This window comes from Felis catus, chromosome E2, assembly GCF_018350175.1.
Source record: "Felis catus isolate Fca126 chromosome E2, F.catus_Fca126_mat1.0, whole genome shotgun sequence".
NCBI classification, from domain to species: domain Eukaryota; kingdom Metazoa; phylum Chordata; class Mammalia; order Carnivora; family Felidae; genus Felis; species Felis catus.
Window position 1 is genome coordinate 50756063 of NC_058382.1, and position 26539 is coordinate 50782601.

The following is a 26539-nucleotide window of genomic DNA, read 5'->3' on the forward strand; positions in this document are numbered from 1 at the left end:
CTAGAACATTTCCATCATTTGTATATTTTGGGCTTTTCATATAGATGGAATCATACATATGTAGCCTTTTGTGGTTGGCTTCTTTCACTTGGCATAGTATTTTCAAGGTTCATCCATGTTGTCATATGAATCCTTTTTATGAGTGAATGGTGATTCATTTTATGGATATGCCAAATTTTGTTGGTCTAGTTATCAGGAAGTGGGCATTTGAGATTTTCCACTTTTTTGGCTGTTACAAACAATGCTGCTGTGAACTTTTGTGTACCATTTTTTGCATGGCATATATTTTCAATTCTCTTGGGTGTATACCTACAAATAGAATTGCTGAGTCCTATGGTAACTATATTTCACTTTCTAAAGAAATACCAAACTCTTTTCCAAAGAAGAACTACACCACCTTATATTCTCACCAGCAATGTATCAAAATTCTAATTTTTCCACATTTTTGCCAACCTTTGTTTTTTCTTTTTATTATAACAGCCATTTTAAACTAGTACGTTATTGTGGTTTTAATTTGCATTTCACTAATGACTAATGGATTTTAAGGATCTTTCCATGTGTTAATTGGCCATATATATGTCTTCTTTGGTGAAATTTCTATTGAAATCCTTCACCTGTTTTTTTTTTATTCCATTTTTTAGGTTGCCTTTCCTTTTTTGATAGTGTCCTTTAAGTGACAAAAAATATTAATGTTGAATTCCAATTCATTGGTTGTTTGTGCTTTTGCTGTCATATCTAAGGAAATCACTGCTGAATCTGAGGTTACCAGTGTTTACAACTGTGTGTTCTTCTAATTGTTTACAGTTTTTGTACTTAGATTCAGGTTTTTGTGTGTGTGATTTTTGAGTTCTGTGTACGGTGTGAGGTAGAGACCAAAACTCATTTTTTGAACATGATATCCACTTGTGCCAGTAGCCATCTGTTGAAAGACTCTTCTTTCCCAATTTAAGCATCTTGACATTCTTGTTGAAATGTATGAGTTTACCCAGGACTCTCAATTCTACTCCATTGACCATATCTTTCCATATGCCAGGATTGCCAGAGTCTTGATTACTGGAGCTTCACAGTAAGTATTGAAATTGGCAAGTGTGAGCGCTCCAACTTTGTTCTTAGTTTTGAGATTATTTTGGCAATGGTGGGTCCTTTGCATTTCCATTTAAATTTTAGGATTACCTTAGTTCACACAAACGGCAATTGGGTTTTTCGGTAGCGATGGTGCCACATAGATTATATGGGAAATGTTGCCATCATCACACTATTAAGTCTTCAATCCATGGGATGTCTTGACATTTATTTACATATTCTTCAATTTCTTTCAACAGTGTTTTGTACTTTCCAGTGTATACGTCTTGCACTTTTTAGTTATATGCATTTGTAAGTATGTTATTCTTTGCTCTTGAAAATGGAATTGATTTCTTAAATTCATGTTCAGATTATTTATTGCCAGCCTATAGAAATACAAGTGATTTTTTATATATGGACCTTGTAACCTTCAAACATACTGAACTCATTCGTTATCTCTGTTGTTAAAATGGATTTCTTAGAAATTTCTATACATAACATCCTATCATCTGCAAATAGTTTCATTCTTCCTTTCCAGTGTGATGCCCTTTTTTTCTTTTTCTTGTCTAATCATCCTAGCTAATCCTGTAATACAATGTTGAATACAAGTAGTTGAGAGCAGACATTCTTGTCTTTCTCCTAATTGTAGGGGAAAAACTTTCAGCATTCATTATTAAGAATGATTTTAGCTTTGGGGCGCCTGGGTGGCGCAGTCGGTTAAGCGTCCGACTTCAGCCAGGTCACGATCTCGCGGTCCGTGAGTTCGAGCCCCGCGTCGGGCTCTGGGCTGATGGCTCAGAGCCTGGAGCCTGTTTCCGATTCTGTGTCTCCCTCTCTCTCTGCCCCTCCCCCGTTCATGCTTTGTCTCTCTCTGTCCCAAAAAAAATAAATAAACGTTGAAAAAAAAATTAAAAAAAAATGATTTTAGCTTTGAGCTTTTTAATAGATGTCCTTTATCAGGTCCCTTTCTGTTGCAAGCTTGTGATTTTTTTTTTCTTAATCATGAAAAGGTTGGAGTTTGTACCTTAAACCATTTCCTTACTCTTTATTTCTTCATTTGGATTCAAATTACTCTCTAGCCTTGTTTTCACTTCAGCCTGAAGGAACCCTTTTTGTATTTCTGGTTAAGAAGATCGGCTCATGACTTATATAGTTATCCCTGCCTATTTAAAATAAATTCATCTGTTGAAGAACTCAGGACAACTGTAAGAATTTCTATAGAATGGACCTTATTTTTTAATCTACTCCTGGTTCCACATGTTCTGTCATTTGTAGTTCTTTGAATACTTAGTGCAGGATCAGGCTTCATCAGACCCAAGTTCCATTCCTCTAGAAAGACTCTCGAGGTGGTGTTGTGTTCTTTATCCAGGAGATACATGACATTTATGCATTTCAATCTTGGTTATTTTAGCCGTCGTTGATGCTCAATGATTAAATTCTTTAATTAGGCAGTGCATCTGGGTGGCTCAGTTGGTTAAGCATCTGGCTCTTGATTTCAACTAAGGTCATGATCTCATGACTCACTGGTTCAAGCCCTGTGTCTGGCTCTGTGCTGGTGGCCCAGAGCCTGCTTCAGATTCTCTCCCTCCCTCTCTGTGTCTCTCCCTCCCCTGCTCCCTCACTAGCATGCACTCTCTCTCTCTCTCGAAAATAAACAAAAGCATTTAAAAAATAATAAGCTAATTTTGCAAATGGTGGCGTTTTAATTGTTGCTTCTTTTAAAAATTAATTTGTTGGGATATTGTTATAAAGAGACACTTCCCGTGATTTACTCTTTGATTACCAGCAGTACAGTTCATACAGATAAAGTAGAATAAATGCTTGCTTCTTTCCCTTTACTTAGCACTTTTCAAGAAAATAACTTGTTTTCTTACCATCCTCCAAAGATAACCAGTTAGTTTTTGTTTGGTGTTTTATTTTTGTTTATTTGATGATTTGTCGCTGTTATTTTTTTATTCCACACTCTTTCAGGGACTAGAGATGTAAAGTTGAACACAAAGTATCTGCTTTAAAAACCCTCCCAGTTTACTTCCAGATTAATCCACATTAAAAAGCTACTTAGATAAAGCATATACAAACAATGCAGTATTTTCTTTGTATGAAAATTTCTATCTTACTCCTCTCTGGGACCTAAAAGCACTGAACAATTCCAATAATCAACAGCATTTCTATGTACTAGAAATGAATGGGGTTTAGAACTAGAGGAAGAACAGAGAGTAAGCACACAAAAAAAATCTTATCTGTAAAGACATAAGATGCAAATGTTTTAAAGGTTTTGAAAGAGTAGGGGCGCCTGGGTGGCTCAGTCGGTTGAGCGTCCAACTTTGCCTCAGGTCATGATTTCGCAGTTCGTGAGTTCGAGCCCCGCATTGGGCTCTGTGCTGACAGTTCAGAGCCTGGAGCCTGTTTCAGATTCTGTGTCTCCCTCTCTCTCTGACCCTCCCCTGTTCATGCTCTGTCTATCTCTGTCTCAAAAATAAATAAACTTTAAAAAAATAAAAAAAAAAGAAAGAGTAGAATGTGGCATAATGCTTAAACTTCATAAAGAATACCTCATCGAAACAGAATTGTGATTTGGAAGAAGCAATTTTTAAATTGGGGCTGGAAGAATGAGTAGAAGCCAGGCGAGCCGAGATGAGGGAACAAAATCCAGGCCCAGAAAGCAACATAAGTGGGAAGAACCGAGGCATGAAATAACTTGGCATAACTGGGGAAAAGACAGGAGGCTTTACCTCAGAATGCCAATTAATTTAACCTGGGAAACACCAGGTACAAGTTGAAATGCAATAGTAACATTCTTTCCTTCCAGTTTACAAAGCACGTTTTTCTGTATACAAACATACGATGGATAATAAGAGAAAAGAAAATATGACATTAACAAATTCTTTTTTTTTAAGTTTATGTATTTAGAGAGAACAAAAGCTTGCACCAGTGAGTGGGCATGAGTCAGGGAGGGGCAGAGAGAGAGAATCCCAAGCACTGGTAGCCCAGAGCTCATGTGGGGAACCTTGAGATCATGAACTGAGCTGAAGTCAGATGCTTCACTGACTGAGCCACCCAGGTGCCCCAACAAATTCTCAATATAATACTTTTTGGTGAAACTGCTTCATCTGACGTTAGATTAATAGCAAATTTCCAATCCTCTAAGCACAAAGATACACTTGCTAGCCAATTAGAAAGTTGAAGCTTTCTCTCAGATTTTTCTCAAATATTACCAACAACTGATAGTTATGAACTAGTTCATGCATTAAAGACAGGGCATCTTCTTGGTCTTCCCAGGATGGAAAGAAGTGTTATTTTTTGTATCCAATCTCTCTGATATATCATCTATTCTTTCCAACCATGTATTTTTTTTTTATAGTCAATGAGTTTTGACAAATATATACACCCATATAATAATCAGGGTAAAAATACAGGGCATTTTTATAAAAATACAGAACATTTTTATCACCCCAAAATGTTCTTTTATATTCTTTAAAAGTCATCCCCCTCAACTCCTAGCCCCATAAAGCACTGACCTTCCTGTTGTTACTGTAAGTTAACTTACATTATTCTGCATTTTTATCAACAGAATCGTAAAATGTGAACTGTGTGTGCACCTTTTACCCAACATAATACTTTTGAGATTGATCTATGTTATTCTGTGGATCAGTAGCCCATTCCTTTTTATTACTAAATAGTATTCTGCTGCATAGATATACCATAATTTGTTCATCCACATACCAGAGGAAGGGCTTTGGGAGTATTTCCAGTTTTGGTCTAACATGAACAATTATGTAGGAGACTTTGTATGGACATATGTCTTCATTTTTATTGGGTAACTCCCTAGATGTAAAACTGCTTAGGTACATAGTTAAGTGTATGTAGAAGGAACTGTCAAACTGTTTTCCAGATAAGTTATCTGATTTTATACCCCAAGAAAAAATATACAAGATTTCTAGTTTCCCCACACACTTGCAAGCACTATTGACATCTTTCTAAATGTCAGGTTTCTTAGAGACCTTATATTAATGTGAATTTTCTTGACGACTAATGATATACTTTTTCATGTGTTCATCACTCATTTCTAACTCTTTTGTGAATGATTTGTTCAAATATTTTGTACATTTTAAATTGTTTGCTTTGTTATAGAGTTATTAGGGTTATTTATATATTTTTGATGCAAGCCTAATTATACAATATTTTTTTTTGTCTTATTGAAGACTTAAAATTTTGGTGAAATCTAAGTATTAGGATTCATTTGTCTGTTCGTCTTTCAAATATATTTTTAATGATGTGTACTTGCTGTTGTTCTCTATAAAAATTCATTGAGCTCATGAATGCTGTGAAGGTATATTCTATTTTCTTCTAGAAGTTTCATAATTTTACCTTGTAAATATTGAACTATATCATATCCATTTTAACTTCGTGTCAAGGAACAAAGTTCTTTTTTTATGTGGATATCCAATTGTTCTAATGCTTGTTGAAAAAATTTTCTCCCCCCTTGACTTCTCTTGGCAACTTTGTGGGAAATCAATTCTTATTATACACATAAGTCTGTTTCTAGACACTCTATTTTCTTCCATTCATCTACTTTTCTATCTTTGTATCAGCACCATACCATCTTAATTAGTGTAGTCTTATGGTAAGTCTTGAAATTAGAGTTCTCCCTCTTTGTTCTTATTTTTTTAGAAGTGATTTTGCCTTTTGAGTTTTTTTGAATATCCATATAAATTTTAGCATTTGCTCAATTTCTACTAAAAAGCCTATTGGGTGTTTGCATGGGTCTGCATTAAATGTGACTATCAGTTTACAGAGAACTGAGTTCTTAACAGTAGTGAGCCTCTGACTCACAAGAACATTGTATTTCTCCATTTACTGTAATTTCTCTATGCAGAATTCCTTTTCTAGTTTTCAAAGTACAGATCTTTTATCAATTTTAATTTTTTTATAATAATTTTGTGTTTTCGGATGCTATAATAAACTGTATTCTTCTAATTTAAATCTCAAATTCTTAGTTGCTTGTATATAGAAACACATGAGTCTACCTTGCCTGCTATCTCATTAAATTCACCTAATAGTTCTAGTGCATTTTAAATGGCTTCCTTAGGATTTTCTCTACACACAATCATGTCTTTATTTCTATCTTGATTTCCAGTTATAAAAACCATAGCCTCTTTTGCCATGAAATTTGTATTAGAATTTAAAAGTTTCTTGAGAAGCAGCAATTTGAATGTAGACAATAATCTGAGTTCCTTCTTTTTTTTTGCTCTGTGTTCTCTTTTTTCTTGCCTTATTGCATTGGCTAAGATCACTGGTACAATAGTAAAGAGAAGTTGTAAAAGACAAATGTTTGCTTTATTCCTGACCCTAAGGAAAATGCATTTAGTCTTTCACTGCTGAGTATGATGTTATATGCAGATTTTATTGCAGCCCTTTAGCAGCTAGAGGAAATTGTCTTTTATTACTAGTTGGCTGAGATTTTTATCATTGGTATTAACAGAATATATGTTCCTAAGGAGGGGGGGAACTCTGTTGTTAAGACGTATTACAATTTTATATACTTCTAGATTCTTTTTTCTAAAAATCTGTTGAGGAATTTCATTTCTATGTACACGAGGGATGTTGGTCTTCAGCCTGATAGTGTTGTAAGTTTTTCTTGGCTGTTTTGCTATGATATGGCATCATATAATGTGTTTATAGGTAGAGGAAAATACTAAACAAGAATGGTTGTGAGTAGACCAATTAGTGTTTAGTGTGTAGGATACATTGAATATGGAAAGTCACTGGGTGTGAGGAAGATAAAGCACAAAACTTATTTTAATAGTACACAAAAACAGGTTTCTTTGCTTGGAGAAACACTAAATAATGGTAGAAATAAAACGCACAGATAAATATTGATTATAGATATTTAGGGAGATGTCTGTTTACTTGAACCAAGAATTGCAAATAATGCTGCAAATATCAATTGTAATTGTGGAATGAGTTCATCTGAAAGGCTTCTAAACAAGAGAATTTTGAGGATGAGCTCTGGAATACATAAGCTTTGCTATAGTCCTCTAATTATAATCCCAACTCCATCCTCTCCATGTGAAAGATGAACATGACTTACCTGTGTTCAGGTTTTTTCCGGTCAGATTTATCATGCCTTACTTTCTAGTGACGAGACCCCAGACTCTTGCCGTGCAGATTTCATAAACTAAAAGTTAAGACCCGACTCCCTGAAAAATCCAGTTTCCCATCTGTTCAATAATACTTTGAGTTTTGTTGTTATTAAGTTATCTGGAAAAATGTTTCTGGATATTTCAGAAGTATCTTATGCTCAAATGAAGGACATTATCATAATTATATTAATTCAAAATATGACCAAGTTTTACCTCTACACCCATTATTCTCAAATTTTACTTCACATAGAGACTTTTCCAGTAGTCAGTCCTTCAAGAGTAACTCTGTATGTGTGTGTATGCACATGTGTGTATGTATGTGTGTGTGTGTGTGCGCACGTGTGTATCAGACAGGAACTGTGGTCTCATCTGTAGACTGTCCTAATGCTATTTTAAAAGTTGGGGGCACCTGGGTGGCTCACTTAAGCGTCCAATTTCAGCTCAGACTATGATCTTGTGTCTTGTGGTTTGTGAGTTCCAGCCCCACATCAAGTTCTCTGCTATAAGCAGATCCCTGCTTTGGATCCCCTCTCTCTCTCTCTCTCTCTCTCTCTCTCTCTCTGTCTCCACCCTTCATTCACTCTCAAAAATAAATTAAAAAACATTAAAAAAATAAAAGTTGATATTTAACAGATTTTTCCTTAAAATAACATCTTACTTGATAACATTGTGTCTTGGGTTTTTCCTTTTATTTATTGAATTTCTTCCTTTAACTGGGAATCTCTATTAATATTCTCACTACAAATGGGTTCCTTGATTTGATTCAGAAGCCCTAAATTCCCACCTGTAATTACAGCAGGTGCCCTTTTAAGACAGGTGGATGTGTACCTTTCTGCTTCTTTAAGTCTCTTAAAGTAACTCTGTATTTATTACATTCTTCTATAACTGATGTGATTATTATGAAAAAAAAATGTAAACATTGAAAATCTTCTTTTACATTCGCCATAATTCCACTGGTCAGAGGTAACAAACACGTGAGTTAAAATCAGTCATACATCAATTCATAATTTAGTTTAGCTCTCCATTATAATTTAACCTTGACATTACATTCATTTATAACTTTACCATGTCTTCCCCTCTGATGTTTCTGTCAATATTATTCCATAGTCTTCTGTTTTAATGAAGAAAATGAAGCTCTTCTGATTTACATTCAGTGAACTTAACCTGGTTTTCATGATTGGACACTTGTAAAATTTCCTTTTGTTTTTTTCCCCCTTGTGCCTTGAATAATTTTCAAATCTTGGCATTTCATCACCTTATTTTTTTTTATTAAAAATTTTTTTAGTGTTTATTTTTGAGAGAGCTAGAATATGAGTTGTGGAGGGGCAGACAGAGAGGGAAACACAGAATCCACAGGGGGCTCCAGGCTCTGAGTTGTCAGCACAGAGCCTGTTGCCAGGCTCGAACTCATGAACCATGAGATCATGACCTGAGCCAAAGTCAGACGCTTAACCGACTAAGCCACCCAGGTGCCCTGAATCCCTCTATTTTTTAAAACTCATTTTGCAAACTTTCTGAATTGTCAATCTCAGTGTAAGTGTGTGTGTGTGTGTGTGTGTGTGTGTGTAATTCAATAAATATTATTAAATTCTAGCTTCATTATGTCTATTTTTCTACCTTAAAGAATGCCTATTCTCAGCTGATTGCACAGGCACAGCCTTGATTACTGTTCATGGTCAAAGCATGCCGCCTGTTGTCTTGGTCATTGCTTACTCTGGATATAAAATCGAAGCTAGTTTCCTTCTAACTAGTTGCTAAATAGTTGGAATATCACCCTGGCTGGAATGTTTTTTCTCTCTCTCTCTCCCTCTTTTTCCCCTCTCTCTCTCTGTCTCTCTTTCCTCTCCTCCCTTCTCCTTTTTGAGAATATTTTGTAGAATGCTTAGGTGTAGTCTAAACAGTTCAACCTGTGGTCCAGTTTTGCGGTTTATAGTAAATATCACATGAAGATCTGGTAATGTTAGCTCGAACAGAGACCCCTTCTTTCCTTTGTTTTCTTTGCTTTCTGGACCAGTTTCCCCTGACATTTTCCTTTAGATGTAGACTTGATCGAGGTGTGAAATCAAGAAATTCCAGTGCTACAAAACAACTTTTACAGTCCCTGTGAAGTCCGATAATCTTGAGCACATTTATCCTACTGAGAAAAATAATCCCAATTGGAGATGTCCCATTAAACTAGTGTCACCAAAATCTTGTCTGGATCTACTATTGCCCTGGCTGATACCTTTTACGGGTCTCATTTGCTGTGTTTCCTCTCAAAATCTCAATTTGCCAATTCTTGTGTATATCAAGGAAAAAGTGTTACCCCTAACTCCAATTACAAATAATACATTGCTCTACAGTTCCCTGATAATATTAGAGCATGGATCTCTCTCACACATCTGTCTGAAGTTTCTATAAACACTTGTTAAAGCCTTCCCATATTTTGAAATTCTCTCATTAGAGTTAAGAGACCTCTTTCAGGGGGTGCCTGGGTGGCTCACTCAGTTAAGCATCTGACTCTTGATTGCAGCTCAGGTCATGGTCTCACAGTTTGTTAGATCAAGCCCCTCATTGGGTTCCATGCTGACAGTGCAGAGCCTGTTTGGGATTCTCTCTCCCTCTCTCTCTGCCCCTCCCTCACTTGCTCATACTCTCTCTCTCTTCCTCAAAATAAAGTAAATAAATAAACATCAAAATAAAAAAGACCTCCTTCCAGTAGCTTCCTGGGGTTCTGGCCCTTAATGCAGAAGGTGTTGATCTGCTATTTATAACAGCCTCTCCTTCTGTTAGATTTCAGTTGTATACATGAGAACTTTTTTTTTGTTTTAGAAACTGTGGGACACCTCTCATGAAAGTGAGATTGAAGCCTGTGGTTTTCTAAGCAGGTCAATCCTTCCCTCCTTGCCTTCCTGAGAAAACCTACCTAGAAATCCTTTAGTTTTTAAATAATTTCATCAACTTTCTATTCCACCTAAGAAAATTTCCTATTATTTTAATACATTTTAATGAATGATCTCATGTCTTTTATTTGTTTAATAAAAAATTATCCATCTTTTATATCGGAAACAGTTCCCTTCTGGGGAGAATTAGGTTTCTAAATCCAAGAGCTGCAGTCAGAGCATATGGGAGGCAACCTTGGGTCATGTCCCAGGAGGTGACTGCAGATAAACCACATGAATTCAAGGTTGGTTTTTTCACAGACCTATTTCATGGTTCTGATCACAGTTCAAATACTGCACATCAGGAATGGATTTCAGGTGGCCTAATGAAGCTGTCTTCTAAGACCAAGTATTAGCAATGTCTAACTGACCTAGCTGGAGAAAACAACAACAACAACAACAACAACAACAAAAAAACATGGGAAGACCCACAAAAGTTTCAACCCTTGTGCAAAAACCAAACTCATGTTGTCAACTGGATTCACTGGCAAACTGTCCTATATAGTGTAAAGGTTTACCATAATTAACAAAAGACATGAGGCAGACATGATGCATATTCCACATCACCACGTAGGAAACCCTAGACTTGAGAGATATCCTCACTCCCTTTTTCCAAGTTAGGAAATATTGTGGTTTTATAGTGGTGAGAGCTGGCCATGTGTGGAACAAGTTAGCACAGGGAGTAGCCAAGTCTGGGGGTCTGCCCAGACTTGATCTTCTTGTAGCCTTATTCTCGCTATGTATGTACCTTCAATCTCCAGCCCAGCTGAGGCCCCTAGCTTATAGGGTTACTTAGAATCAGTCTAGACAAGTATTGTTCAGAAAAATAAAATACATGCCATACATGTAACTTTAAATTTTTTGGAGGCACACTTTAGAAAGTTACAAGAAAAATGAAACGAACTAGTGTATTTATCCAAATATATCCAAAATAATTCAGCATGTAATTCAAATGAATTAGCTATTTTACATTCTTTATCTGTGTTGTCTTTGAAATCCCATATGTATTTTACACGTATGACACATCTTACTTGGATTAGCCACATTTCGAGTGCTTGATAGCCATACGTAACTTGCAGCTTATCTTATCGAACTGCACAGTCTTTGTGACATTTTTCCACTAGCACCACTGTCTGTTAAATACATATGATTTCATTACTATTAAGATGCCCCCTGAGTAAGGGTAGATGCTCTTCTCCAGAGTTGCTGGCAAGACTGATGTTTGATGAGTCTAATAATACAGACTGTATTCTCAGATTGCTTTACCAAGTCTCTAGATGGATGGCCAGCCCTGTCCAGTCTCCTGAAGGATAGCTCCCTCTAGTGTCTCTACTTGGATTAGCGAATTGTTTTCAGCGTAACATAAAGCTTCTCATGATGCCACGTCAGCATTTTTCCTTCTTCCACCAAGGATATCCCATACGTAGAACACGTAAGAATGGATTTCCAAACAGCCTCATGACTTTCGGTTTGGGAAATCCAATCAGTAGACTTAGGGGAGGATTTGGGGGTTCAAGCAATCCAGCAGCCACCGCAGAGAGGACTTTGAAGGGTTTTCACCAAAGGCTTCAAATGCAGTGAAGAAATTTGTTCATAAATGCAGTGAACCGCTCTCGAACCCTGGCTAACGTGTATTTCTGAAGATACCATTTCCCTCTGTCAGTGAGCGCCATCGAGATGCTTCCTCAATTTGAATGTTTATCTGCCATCAGTCACCCAAGTCATGATGGGTGTTTCTGGTTTTGAGATTGTCTGAAGCTTTCCTGTAGTAGAAGCAATTCCTACCAATGCCCAACAGCAAGCTTACAATTATGTTTCTAAATGGCTGCATTGAGCAGCTGCATCAGACCATTTTCAAGTCTAAAATCCTCGCCTTCTCCACTGAGTAGCTATATCGATTTCTGCCAAAGGCTCTGGTCTGTGTGTGTTCTAGTTGCTTACACTTCTGCAGTCATTTGTGCAATGGGGTCGTAAGGCTCAAGAGGCAATGCCTGATTGGCAGTCCTTTATAAATCTTTTATTTGTTTGTTTCTGTCAGGGCACAATTCAATCTCCGATTTCTTTCTGGTGACTTTGTGAATAGGACTAACAATGTCCCCAAATGGGAGCTATGATTTTGCCATAACTCAAATAGTTTCTCCGGTCTTGGGACTGTTTAGTGGCAGGGTCAAGATCAGATCATAAATTATTTCTCACACGATGAAGAAAGTTCTTTGTGGTTCTAGCTCTAGTTATTTTTCAAATGTTCAGAGACTAGGGTGAGTCTTGAATTTTAATGGAGTCTGTCTGCTATGCTCTCAATCTCTAAATTCCCCTGTGCTCCTTCCTCTGAGGAGGCAATTATATTTCACTAATGTTACCAACTTACTCTTTTTAAAAATTTTTTAATGTTTATTATTTATTTTTGAGAGAGAGAGAGATGGAGCATGAGTGGGGAAAGGGCCATGAGTGGGAGACACAGAACCCGAATCAGGCTCCAGGTTCTGAGCTGTCAGCACAGACCCTGATGCAGGGCTCGAACTCAAAAATTGTGAGACTGTGACCTGAGCTGAAATCAGACGCTTAACCAACTGAGACACCCAGATGCCCGCCACCTTAGTCTTAATGGTTATTAAGACCATGTGAAGCTACACTAGATGGTGACTGGTGAACACATGAACACAAATTGTACTTGACTAGCTTCTGAAATAAAAATAGAAGAGCAAACATGAACTAAATCGATATTACATACTAGTCTCCTTTGGCCCATTGCCTTTTGGTGCAAAGTTTTTTGTTTTTGTTTTTTTGAAATCATATCTACAATGCATCTGAAGCAACTGGTAGACCTACCTAGATGAATTCCCAATCGTCTACTATCAGTATCTGCAAATCATCTGCTTTGCCTTTTGGCTTGAAAGGGCTGTTAAAAAGAGAATTAATGGAGATCAATACGCCTGCTCCAACCATTAATGCTAACTAAAGCATTAATCTCCTCTTGCACTCCTGGAATTTTATATTGTTTAATATTTTCTACAGAGGAGGGCTTGGGAATTGCAAAGATTCTCATTTAGTATTTCAGTTGAGACCAGGCTGAAGGCAGACATGGAAGACAATTTAATAATGGGAGAGACATCGTCCTCCATGTACACATGGCACCCATCCCAATTATGCATTTTAATAAAGGTGATGCAACCAGCGAAAACCTTCTCTCATCAAGTTTTCCAAATTAGAGTTTAACCTTTATCTGGTATTATCTATCATGGCATGTTGATAGTTTCACCTTAAAGTCCTCTTGGGTGTCCCATCCACCCCCCATGGGGATTATGATACACTGGGTCCCAAGGGCAATCATTCTAAATATTTTAGTTATTTCCCAGAGGCCACTCCACCCACATAATTTCTAGTTCCTTCAATTGCTCTCCTGAGAGTTGGGTGAGCAAATCCCAAACCCTCAGTTTCCTTTAAAAATGTTACCGTTTTAACTAGGGAATAAATTCTGTCCTTCTTTATGTATTTTCCATTCCAAATCATGGATTTATATAATTGGATTTATGCTTATCCATATTAGGTGATATGCAGTGAATGTGAAGGTGCTGTGAAGGTTTGTGGGTGTCACAGGCAGAGCTAAAGTTGGTTTTGCATCTTTCAGGCCACAAGATTTTGCCACCAACACCCTACTGAGGATCTTTGCCATTGCTTCCTTTATCATCCTGCCTTTTTTAAAAAATTTTTTAAAAATCTTTATTTATTTTTGAGAGAGAGAGAGAGTGTGAGCAGGGGAGGAATGGAGAAGGAGACACAGAATCCGAAATAGGCTCCAGGCTCCAAGCTGTCAGCAGAGAGCCCGACATGGGGCTCGAACTCACGAACCATGAGATCATGACCTGAGGTGAAGTCGGACGCCCAACCGACTGAGCCACCCAGGCGCCCCATATCATCCTGCCTTTTCAACAGAAATAAGCAACTCCATCCAGCATACTACACCCATTATTACTTTTTTCTTCTTTCTTTATAATTTTCCCCTTAGTCTAAACTTTCTTTTGAGGCACGTGGGCATCTTGACCACCATTGGGTCCCTTGTACAGTACCTGAGCTTTGCTGTCTTTGAGTCTTTTCTTGACCTGTAGATTGCAATATTACATGAGGGGCCCAAATGTGGGGAGCGCCTCACACCACAGTATCTATCATGGTTTGGGTCAGCAGTATGAAACAAGATGTATCCATTTTCTTGCTTGTGGTGATGGTTTCCCAAGTGTATATGTGGGCCAAAAGTCTGAATGTGCGTGGTTTGCTGTGTGCCAATTATATCTCAAAGCTGTTACGGAGATGAGTTGCTCCAATGGTCATTTAACTCCTCTAAAGTTGCATTTACCTTTATCATTCCTACTGCTTCTGAAAGATGGTTTCATTTTGCCCAGCGCCAGCCTGATGCATAGTTATCGATGGGTATGAGACCAGAGCTATAACATGTATAGTCTCTGGGAGGCTCCAAACCTGCAGATACAGTTTCCCGAGTGTCTCTTCCCACGCCAGGCATATCTTGGCTTTGGAACTTGTCAAGAATATATGACAAGCTAGCCAGGGAAGCTGATGAGTTCCAGAGTCTCACTAGGCACCTGGCCTTGTTCTGGCTCTGTGTGTAGCCTCCATGCTTCAGCAGGGCTTCAGCCTGTGATTTGCAAGATAATTCAACACAAACAATTTAGATGGACCAGGATGTAATGTTAAAATCATTTCTAAATTAGTAATCAGCACATAGCAAACCCTTTCAGGACCCTCATTTATCTTTTAGCTAGCATATTCGATCCGTCGATATTTGCAAAGAATTCTGGTCAGGGTCAAACTTCTTCAGGGATCCCCGAGGAGGGAGGAATAAATTACAGGCCCATGGTTACCCTTTCACATAATAGCTAAAAGGCCATTATGTGGAAAGATTCTCCCTGAAATCTAATTCTTGCCTCAGCCAGGTCAATTTAGGAAGACTGGCCTGCCAGCAGCTAGCTCTCAAATGCTGCCCAAACAGAAAAAAGCTTGTGGTTTTGAGTAAGGTCCAGACTGTGCTTGCTGCCTCTATAGAAACAGATGTTATTCTGTGTGAGAACCACAATTTGCCCATGGACATAACCTAATGGTAGACAGGGAAATCTTCAACATTTATCTTTCTATGTTGATGCTGGAATAGGTAGCTTCGAAGGTGACCCCTGATGGTCCCTGCTTCTGAGTACAAGTCTTTGTAGTCCCCTCCCTCTGTGTGTGGGCTGGCCTAGAAATTTGTTTCTAGCCAAAAGAATATAGCAAAGGTGAGGGGGTTATCCCTTCTGTGATTAAGTTACATAATAATGTTAACTTTCATCTTATTAGTAATGCTTGCTTACTCTGGAAGTAAGTTGCCATGTTGGGGAGGCCCACAGGCCAAGGGCAACTTCTAGCTCGCAGCCATCTAGGAACTGAGACCTTCAACCCAACAGCCCAAGGGAAACAATCCCGCCAATGACCAAAAAAAATGAGCTCAGAGGCCAATTCTTTCGCAGTCAAGACTTCAGATGAGACCACAACCCTGGCTGACAATGGGGTTGCCAAGTTTGGGAGAAAGCCTTAAAGCAGAGGACCCAGTTGAGCTGTGCTCAAATTCCTGAGTTATAAGAGAATAAATGTGTGTTTGTTTGGCCATTAAAACCACAGCAGGTGGTTATGGAGCAATAAATAATGAACAGAGGCACAGTCTTAAAAGTATAAAGGTATAGTGCATGCTTTCTGACTTTTTCCTTCTGCTCATTGTATGGTTACTTTCCATTCAGCTTTGAAGATGAGCTCATTCACTGAGCAGATCATGACTTGAGGTAAATAGTATGAAAAATAAAACTGCTTCATAGGTCAAGAAGAAAAGGGAACTGCCTCACAGGTCAAGAAGGAAATAGTTAAGAGAGATTGTGCAAGAACACAAAGAGTGAAAGGGCACCTAGGTGGCTCAGTCAGTTAAGCGTCCGACTCTTGGTTTCAGCTCAGGTCATGATCTCTCAGTTCTTGAGACTGAGCCCTGCATTGGGCTCCATGCTGGCAGTGTGAAGCCTGCTTGGGATTCTTTCTCTTTCCCCATCACTCCCATCCCCAAAATAAACAAACTTAAAAAAAAAAAAGAACACAAAGGGTAGAGACTATTACTGAAGTTGGTCCCAAATAATTAAGCCATCAAATATGATCTGGCTTTGCCATTAATCCTTCCAAATCTTTGGTAGGGTCCAAAGTGTAGCAGGATCTTCCCAGGAATGGCTTTAGGCTGGGAGTCTGGAGAGAGGACCTACTATAACAAAAACAAGGAATGGCATTTCACAGTGGTGTAACGTATGTGAAAAAACCAAGAGGGAAGGAAGGAACAGTCTTGGGTATAAGTACAGTTTAAACCGAATCCTAATGGGAACTTGTGCCCATTGAAATAACGTAAGGTTTGTAATTAAAAGCACAGATTCCATTGGCTTGGCAACTGAAAAATACCAGATGTTGCATTGTGAGCAGTAGGTGATCAATTTAGGCCAGAAAAATGTCCGTTTGTTTCCGGAAGTGAGCAAAACAATATCCGTAAAGTGAATTTAAAAAATGTATGTCCAAGAGACAAAGATATCTGGGAAAAACATAACTATATTTTGGCATACTGTATACTTCTACATTTAATTTTTTATCAGTTTTATAAGGGCTAACACAATGGTAGTCTCTTAGAAAATGCATAAATCAACAGAAGCAAAAACATCAATTTTTCAACTTACCATCCTCATTATTAAGTATATAGAGAAAGAGACCATTAAATTCACCTCTCAACAATGGATGTGTCTATATCCAAACTTTCATGAAGTTCCTTGAACTTTTAAAATTTAAAGATATTAAAATTGGCCCTGACTATAACTTTAAATATGAATATTTTTCTTGGTATTCCTTTGTAAAATTTTGGGGAGAATGTCAAGTTAGCATGGGAATCCTATCTCCCCTCTTATCTTCCTGCATCCTGATGAGTATTAGCAAAATAAGTTCAGAATATGGTAAGAATATAGGTAAACTGACATCAAAGCTAAATAGGAAGTACAATAACAATTTTGAGGGTTTTCTGCTAGATGTAATAGAGCTAGGGTCATTTTAAAGAATATAAGGGTAACCTAGCAACTCTCTCTTTTCTGACGAAGCCATGTCATGTCATTTCTGTTGGATGTAAGTAGAGTGTTCTCTAAGATGTTTTAACGAGCAAAAAAAATTCATAGCCTAGGGGTTAGGGAAGACTGAGCCAAATAATAAATATGCCATTTGCTAATCGATCATTGAATATAAAAGTCTTTGGAACCCCTGAAAAAGTCCCAGGAAAATAGTAGATCCTCAAGAAATATGTCGGATCACTGATGGCACATCTGTCTAATTGGGATCAAATAGCCATGGCAGAAACAGCAGGACGCCTCCCTGCCATTGTGCTGTTCACTGGTGAGGCTGCGGGAGGTGGCCAAGTAGACAAATCATTGTTAAGAACTGTCATTGCACTAGGAACTTCTCATTCACAGAACTTGATGGAAGTCAAATTTCACCATCGTTTGTGGGATTACCTGTGCATTGTTTATCAGACTGTGCTTTGTGTTTAACATGGGATCTGTTTCATGGCTAGAGCTTGAAACTGACTAACTGAACCCCATCCAGCAAAGGCACTCATTCAGTTTCCTAGACAGAACTTGCTTAATGCTTGCGTTAGTCTATGACTAAGTGAACTTAATCTTAGAAAAGAAAAAAAAAAAAAAGAAAATTTAACAAATCAAAATTCTTTCTTAAGGCTGACATCCTCTGATAGTAAGTTGACCTTTTGGACTCATTAAAATAACCTTCATATTTTTAAATGACAGTGGGAGGCAGAGTAAGAGGGGTGTGTGTGTGCACGCACCCATGTTGGCATGCTTAGCTTCTCTGGCTTTGATTTGCAATAAAAGGTAGTGGGAGTATGTGGATATTATGCTTATATGCACATGAGCATGCATGTAATGTGTGTGTGTGTGTGTGTGTGTGTGTGTGTGCGCACTTTGTAAGGAATTTTTAAAATCCAGAAGTCCAAGAGCTACAGGCCTAGGATAGGATATACTTTTCATACGTTAATCTTGGTTATACTAGGATATTTATTTTCAGACTTTGTTATTGTTTGGGTCCTTATTCAGAGATTCATGGTCTTTGTATATCTGCTCTAATCTTTTCCCAGGCTATATTTATGACAGAGTTCTGAGGTTTGAGTCTACGGCAGGGGGTGCGGGTGGGGCGCACGCACACATGTGTGTTGAACACCACGAGGCTCTGCCCACCAGTCCTCCATGGGTAGAGAGGAGGCTAATTTATACATGGCCCGTGGCTTTATCAACATCTTCTCCTGACAAAGAATGAAATTCCACTGTGGCTAGCTGGTATACTTAGAAAGGGTAAAATAGAACACCTGCACCCCAGTCATTATCCATGAATACAACTTGGGTCCTTGAAATTTACAAAGATTGTAGTTGAGACCTGAACTGTTTAAATCTGTCCATTTCTCTGGGTGCTCTAAACTCTATCCTTATAATGATCCAGAGAAGGATTGAACCAAGAACCCAGCCTACTGACACCATCATGGGGCACTTTTCCTCAACGATAGTTTTCCATCACTGTCATTATAATTTTGAGGGATGTTTTAACATATAAGGTGAAACCTATGTGATTTAGTATAACATGTTGAAAACAATCTGCACTTTACACAGGGTCTCTGATGCTAATGGGGAAAGGCTTTCTTAGCAGAAGTGAGGATAATTGTGTTTTCTTCGAGCACTGACTTTAATAGCATTTTTAGGACGTAGCCAAGCAGTTGGGTAAATGTGCTCCCCTCACTAGACTGATTGATGGAGAAAAGGAAGTCAATTCAACTGTCCCTTCTAGCAACTTTATGCGAACCAGATTTCATCTTGTATTCTGTATCTTTGTTTTACCTTTACGTGAGTTTCCCCATTTAAGTGTTTTATTATTTTGATTTCATTATAGTCTCTATATTTTGAAAGTTGCCATAAACCTATTTTTTGAAATTTTTATAGTTTTATTTATTTTTGAGAGTGAGAAAGGCAGAGAGAGAGACAGAGAGAGAGCGAGAATGAGAGCGAGCAGGGGAGGGGAAGAGAGAGAGGGAGACAGAGAATCCGAAGCAGGCTCTAGGCTCTGAGCTGTCAGCACAGACTCCGACAGAGGGCTTGAACCCACGAACCATGAGATCATGACCTGAGCCCAAGTCCAACACTTAACTGACTGAACCACCCAGGCACCCTGCCATAAACCTATTTTTTGAAGAAACTAGGATAACTAAGTTTTAAAACATCAGAAAAAAGTATATGAGAAAATAAATTGTGTCCAATGCTTTTTAAAAGATGTACATTTAGAACAGAACTATGGATTTAGTTTTAGAAACATATATTATATGTTAAATATAAATAAATACGCACATTTAAAATATATCCCTATATTTAAGATCTGTATTTTCCAGCATTGGGCACAACTGTTAAAATAGTTATGAGGTGGTCATAGAGACAAAATTATAAAGAGTTAGGAATATGAAGAGGTTGCTATTTTAAATAAAGTCAAACAAAGCATCATTTCATTAGAAGAACAGGTAAACTTTGAGACAGAGAAAAACAAATACGGTATTTACACGTCTCCCTTCTCCTGTGCTTTTCTGTTAACTCTGAATACACCAAGGATAAATATTATTGAAGATAATTACTTGCCTTGGGAAATATCATGGGTGTTTTTCCCCCTCAAACACAAACAATAGCCTGTTCTATTCCATCACACAATTTCTAAAATCAATCCTGTGAGGAGACAGCACAGTCTTCAGCAATGTTTAGGATGTAGGACACTGACTTAAATTAAGCCTCATGACGCCTGAAACAATGACTCCTGGGAGTGAAAAACTTAGAAGGTCAATAATCCTCTACATACTCACAAAATAGAGAACTTGCTCCTAAAAAGAGGACTCATCTCCTCAACAACCAGGAAAAACTAGAGCAGATTTTTAAAATAAATATTTTCTTGTACTTAGGGTTGTTTCTGTGACAACTCCCATTACGCTTCAGAGGGAGACAGTCCTGAAATGCAAAATGTTTTAAGTAGAACCGCTACATTGTCTTTTGGAAAAAAAACCCGACACAAACCAAACCCTTGGAAGTACGATAATGCAAAGGTAAATTATTTTTTTCCCCATGATGCTGCGTAATTACCTTTTCACTTTTGAAGAGAGGTCATATATATACATGGATTGACCTATGGTTTGCCTTTTCTCAAGTGGGGGACATCGGCAGTCAAGTGGCTGGAGTTATTGGCATGATCTGTAGTTTGAGACTTTGTATAGCGTTAGGGATAACGAATATAGTAATATGCTCTACGTATACATACATACGTATATATGCATTTCTTCAGAGTGTACGAAATTGTACTTTTTATTTATTTTATTTTTTTGTACTTTTAATTTTTTATGTTTATTTTTTAGAGAGATTGACAGAGTGCGAGCATGGGAGGGGGAAAGATAGATGGAGACAGAGAATCTGAAGCAGGCTCCAGGCTCTGAGCTGTCAGCATGCATTCACTAACCTGTGAGATCATGACCTGAGCCCGAGTCCGATGCTTAACCGACTGAGCCACCCAGGCGCCCCCAGAGTGTATGAAATTGTAAAAACACTTGGAAAATCAACACTGCAAAATTCTTGATACTTTAGATATTTGTTTCTTCCTACCCTAAAATACAGATTTCTTCCAGTAATTAAAGAGTGCAAATCATTAGTAAGTTCAATTACATTTGAGTCAAGAATTTCTCTTTATCACAGGTAATACTAGAATTGTATTTTCAAAAACTGGGCAAAATCTAGTGTTTGTATGGGTGGGAGACAACAGAAGCTCTTGTCCACTGCTTAGGGGAGTGTTTTATTCACACAACCATTTTGGAAAAGAGTTTGAGACTGAGATGAGAGACAGTCGTTCAGATTATATTTGGCGAAATATAGCTGAAAGATCAAGAAATACGATTTTTCAGTTCATTAATTAGTTTTTGCAAAATAGCTTTAATTGTACAAACACATAGACTGATGAGATCATCTGGGTTGTCCTTCCTTCATGCCAGGATTCACGGCAAAGTGTCCTATAGCTTCGACATTTGGGATAGTATGCTCGTCTTTGGGATACAAAGCTTTAGATAAAAGAGGGAAGGATTAGAGAAATAGAGCTAAATATCAACCATTCTCAGTAAAGAACAGTCTTTTATAATGTAGAAAAGAGATCCTTGACTGACAGCAAAAAGAAGTTAAGCAAAAAAGAAACGTATTTTGAGCTCAGAATTTCCCAATATCAGAAGTCCAAGCTGCAAGACTGAGATGTTTAAAAGCTAAATTGTGTGGCTAACCTTTTAATGTAATCCCTGAATTTCATGAGAAAAAGAAAGCTTGTGAGAGCAAAAAGACGTGAAATTGAAATTATGATTTAAAATAAAACAAGAATGACTTCTTTCCCGACGTTTCTTTGACAAATGGTGCTAGGAAAACTGGATATCCATATGGAAAATAATGAAATATTTGAGCCTTCTTTTATACCATATAGGAAAATCAGCTTAAAACAGATTAAAGATTCAAACAAAGACCTGAAACTATGAGACTCCTACAAGAAAACAGGGGAAAAGCTACATGCCCTTGGTGTTGGCAATGGTTTCTTGGACAGGACACCAAAAACACAAGCAACTAAAGGACCAATAAACTAGTGGGACTACATCAAACCAGAAAGCTTCTGCACAGCAATCATCCATGAAAAAACAATCCACGGAACAGGAGAAAATACTGGCCAATACTATATCCGACAGGGGGTAAGCTCTAAAACATACAAAGCACTTGTACTAGTCAATAGCAAAATAAATAAATAATCCTAAATAACCCAATTAAAAAATGGACCAAAGATTTGAATAGATGTCTCTCCAAAGCACAGATACAGATGGCCAACAGACACCTGGAAAAGATGCTCAACCTTGCTCGTCGTCAGGAAAATCCAAATCAAAACCACAATGTGATAACGCCTCACTCCAGTTGGATGGCTATTAACAAAAAAGAAAATAAATGTTGGTGAGGATGTGGAGAAAAGGGAACCCTTGTGCATTACTGATAGGAATGAAAAATGGTCCTGCCATTGTGGAATGCAGACAGTATGGAAGTTCCTCAAAAATTAAAAATAGATCTCAAAACAATTAAAATTAGATCTTGGGGCACCTTGGTAACTCAGTCAGTTGAGTGTCCGACTCTTGGTTTCGGCTCAGGCCATGATCTCATGGTTCTTGAGTTCTAGCCCCTCACTGGACTCCATGCTGATGGTGTGGATCCTGACTGGGATTTTCTCTCTCTCTCTCTCTCTCTGCCCCTTCCCACATTCTCTCTCTCTCTCTCTCTCTCTCTCAAAATAAATAAACATTAAAAAAATTAGGTCTTGAAGAAATACTTCCACACCCATGTTAAGTATAGCATTATTCACAGTATCCAAGATATACACCCTAAGTACCCATCAGCCGATGAATGGATAAAGAAAATGTGGTGAATACATACAATGGAATAATATTCAGCCTTAAAAAGGAGGAAGTCCTGCCATAAGCAACAATATGAATGAACCCGGAAAACATGATGCTAAGTGAAATAGGCCAGACACAGAAGGACAAATACTGTAATATTATAGGAGGCATCTGAAATAGTCAAGTGCATAAAAACCCTAGAATGGTGGTTGCCAGGAGCCGGGGGTGGGGGTGGGGGGAAGAAATGGGGAAGTTGCTCTTCAAAAGGCATAAAATTTCAGTCCTAGGAGTAAGTCCTAGAGATCTGCTGTACAACATCATGCCTATAGTTAACAATACTGAACTGTGCACTTAATAAAGAAAACATTTCTAGTGACGAATTATAAAATAGTTTCTATACAAACGAAAATTCTGACATAGATTTTGAGGAAGAACTTGTTGTGTTTGGAATAAATGAGAAATTATGCCATATCTCCAAAAGTGAGTTAAAAATGAATTATTGATAATGAGAGTTCATACCACATGCTATTAGCTGGACATATGATAGCTACTCACTTGGAAAACAATGTGAAAAAGAAAAGGAATATCAGAAGGAAATATCACTCTGACCTATTAATTGCTTTTCAGTGAAATAAACTGATGTTTTATCTCATTTTCAAGAAAGTAAAGGACAGGGCAGCGGCGGGGTGGGGGCTGGGGGTGCCTGGGTGGCTCAGTTGGTTAAGCGTCTGACTTTGGCCCAGGTCATAATCTCATGGTCTGTGAGTTTGAGCCCTGTGTTGGCCTCTGTGCTGACAGCTCAGAGCCTGGATCCTGCTTCGGATCCTCTGTCTCCCACTCTCAGCCCCTCCCCCACTCACACTCTGTCTCACTCTCAAAAATGAATAAATGTTTAAAAAATTAAAGCTAAGGATACATGGGTGAAATCACATCAAGGAAGAAATTTCTTCAGACATGAACTATTTTTAGAAGATCATTTAATCAATGTGATTTCTTAGACTTAATTAAAAAAAATTTTTAATAGTTATTTTGAGAGAGAGAGTGTGTGAGTGGGGGAGGGGACAGAGAGAGAGGGAGAAAGAGGATCCTAAGGAGGCTCCATGCTGTCAGCACAGAGCCCAATGTGGAGCTCAAACTCACAAACCATGAGATCATGACCCGAGCCCAGATCAAGTGTTGGAAGCTTAACCAACTGAGCCACCCAGGCGCCCCCTGAGACTTGATTTAATTGGCATTCAGTGATACAGACAATCCCCTGAATAAGCCAGGTGACTAACCTGCCGGAGGAAGAGTTATTTTAGGAAGGGAGGGTATAACATCCCTTTCTCATGGTGGCACTCATGACTCCGACTTCTGTTGGTGCTGGCTTGTGCCCGTGCATCCCTGGGGATAAGAGCTTGAAGAACTCCTCCATTCACATACAAGTGCTAGCACATGGAATGATTTGAGTAATCAGCTCTGAGGAGTGAAGAGATAGGGAAGTTATCTCGGGTGGTGGTTAGTCTCCAAAGATAGCTTACCTGCCATTACTTTCCTCCTGTTTCCACATACCGCTTGCTTTGTATAATAGATGGCATACAGTTCGCCCCGTGTCCAGCCCTCTCGCATCTGGGCTGTCCTAAATGACTGGCTTGACCACTCGAATGCAACGGAATTGATGTTCTGGGATTTGGGAAGCTGGTGACAAGAAGCTGGAAGATTCCTTCTTATTCTGGCTCTGGGGAAAACCAGGCCGTGTAAGGATTCTTGGCCACTCCCCAGATGTTCCCCTCGTCCTCAGCTGAGATACCGGACACGTGAGCTTCCGGTCCCAACGACCATTTGATGGCAACTGTCTGTGAGGCCCCAAGGGTGAACTGTCTCCTTGAGCCCGATCAATGCACATGACTATGACAAGTGATAAAGTACTGGGTTAAACCCCCCTATGTGGGGGTGGTAGGTTACGTAGCAGTGTATAACCAAACATCTTGACTTCAAATGAGAATATTTAGCATTTTATTCCATCCGCTCAGCATTTAAAAAAATCTCCCAAAGTATCTTCTTGGCATGTTTCTTGTTGTTGTTCATCTAATTAGCACCCTGTTAAATGATATGCCAAGAGCGTCTTTACTTCAGGCTACATTTCTTGTGTAGGTGTATGTTTTCGGCACGGCTGTCAACTCAATGATGCTGCAAAAGCCTCTAAATTCCTTCAAGACTGCACCACACATTATTTCCTGGCATGCTTTGATTATATCCCCTCTGCTGTCTGTCCCTGAACTATTTATAGTAAAAATTGATGTACTGAAGGAAGCCAAAAAAAAAAAAAAAAAAAAAAAGAGCCTACAAATAATATCAAAGCAAAATATGAATTTCTCTCTCCTCGTCATATTAGCCATTAATAACACAATCTGTTGATTCTCTCCTAAGATCAATTTCCTCAAAATATACTACAGTTTCTCCTGTAAAAGACTGAAATATTGGCTTCAATTTGCATTTTTCCCGATTACCAGTGAGGTTGAACATTTTCTGGCTACGTGTTTATTGCTTTTCAGGTGAATTGCTCATACATATTTTGTGCATTACTGATTTTTAGGATTTCTTTATACTGGCTGCTTGCATAAGCTATAAAGACACTCCTTGTCTGTGTCTTACATTTTGAATCTGTTTATACTTATTTTATTGTCGCGGGATTTCCTTTATGATTGTGCTGCTTTAAGAAAATCTTCTTTACTTTAATATCCTAAGGATAATTATCTATATATTTTCTAGACATTTTAGATGAGCTTTACTCATTGAGGTGGTTAGAATATTTGGGCTGGACTCTGGCATGTAGTATGAACAAGGAATATGTATTTTTCCCTATGGATGTTAACTTTTCCCATTAGCATTTAATAAGAGAACCATCATTTCTAGTGACTGGTAATAATGTCTCTTTTACAAACCAGGTCTCCACACACACCTGGGTATGACTCTGAGGTCAGCGTTCTCTTACTTTTGTCTCTTATCTATTAATACCATGGTCCTTTAAAAGGTTATATTTTAAGACTGTTTATAGTCACCTCACAGCATGTTTTGCTATTACGAATGGAAGTCTTTGGTGTTTTATATTTTGATTTTGATTAATGAATAATTATTAATTTTCACATTCATCCATCAAAGGAAATAGTGCATCTCGCCAAAGGTGGTGATGCCAATGCTGGGCTGATTTTGAACCCCGGCATTACCACTTGGTAGTTGAGTCACTTACAATTCTGCTAATTTTTGCTTTATGCAGTCTGGGGCTAAGTTAATAAAAGCACTAATATTTACGGCTATACTACTAAATGACTTGGAAATCCCTAATGGGGGGGGGGGGGCGCCGGGGTGGTTCAGTCGGTTAAGCACCCAGCTCTTGGATTCAGCTCAGGTCATGATCTCACAGAGCCTGCTTGGGATTCTCTCTCTTCCTCTCTGCCTGCCTCTTACCTACTCTCTCTTTCCAAATAAATATACATAAACTTAAAAAAAAGTAAAATCCCTTTTAAGTATGTTATTTGCTAATTTTCTGTGTGGCAGGCATTGCAAACTTGAGCGAGCAAGTATTTCCATTAAAAGAAAGTGCTATGATTAATCCTGATAGGTGAGAGGGAATTTTGCTAAATGGCATAGGTATTATTATATTGTGATTGCTACAGCAGAGGGATCAGGAAAAATAGTATATTTAGACTGAAAGTGAAATATATTTTTCCACTGTACTGTGTCACTTAAGTTTCCCTCCACTTCCAGCATGTTAATATAACATTTTCTTGTGCCGTGTACCTCTGCACACACTTTTGCCTGATGCTCTGTTTTTGTACAAAAAGAATGGTTTCCCAATTTAACCATTACTTCTGAAATCCTGAGGACTT

The 26539-nt window shown here is 38.2% G+C and overlaps 2 long non-coding RNA genes across 3 annotated transcripts in view; one reads left to right on the plus strand and one right to left on the minus strand.

The window, feature by feature from the left end:
- Positions 1-26539, plus strand: part of LOC123382342 — a 99728-nt gene that overhangs the window by 46627 nt on the left and 26562 nt on the right. The gene's annotated exons all lie outside the window — the stretch shown is intronic.
- LOC109494948 overlaps positions 12613-26539 on the minus strand; it is a 415303-nt gene continuing 401376 nt past the window's right edge. The window contains exons 23-24 of the long non-coding RNA XR_006590573.1: positions 23948-24128; positions 12613-14774 (exon numbers count right to left, since the gene is read on the minus strand). This is a non-coding gene — a long non-coding RNA (uncharacterized LOC109494948). The remainder of the gene's footprint in view (positions 14775-23947; positions 24129-26539) is intronic.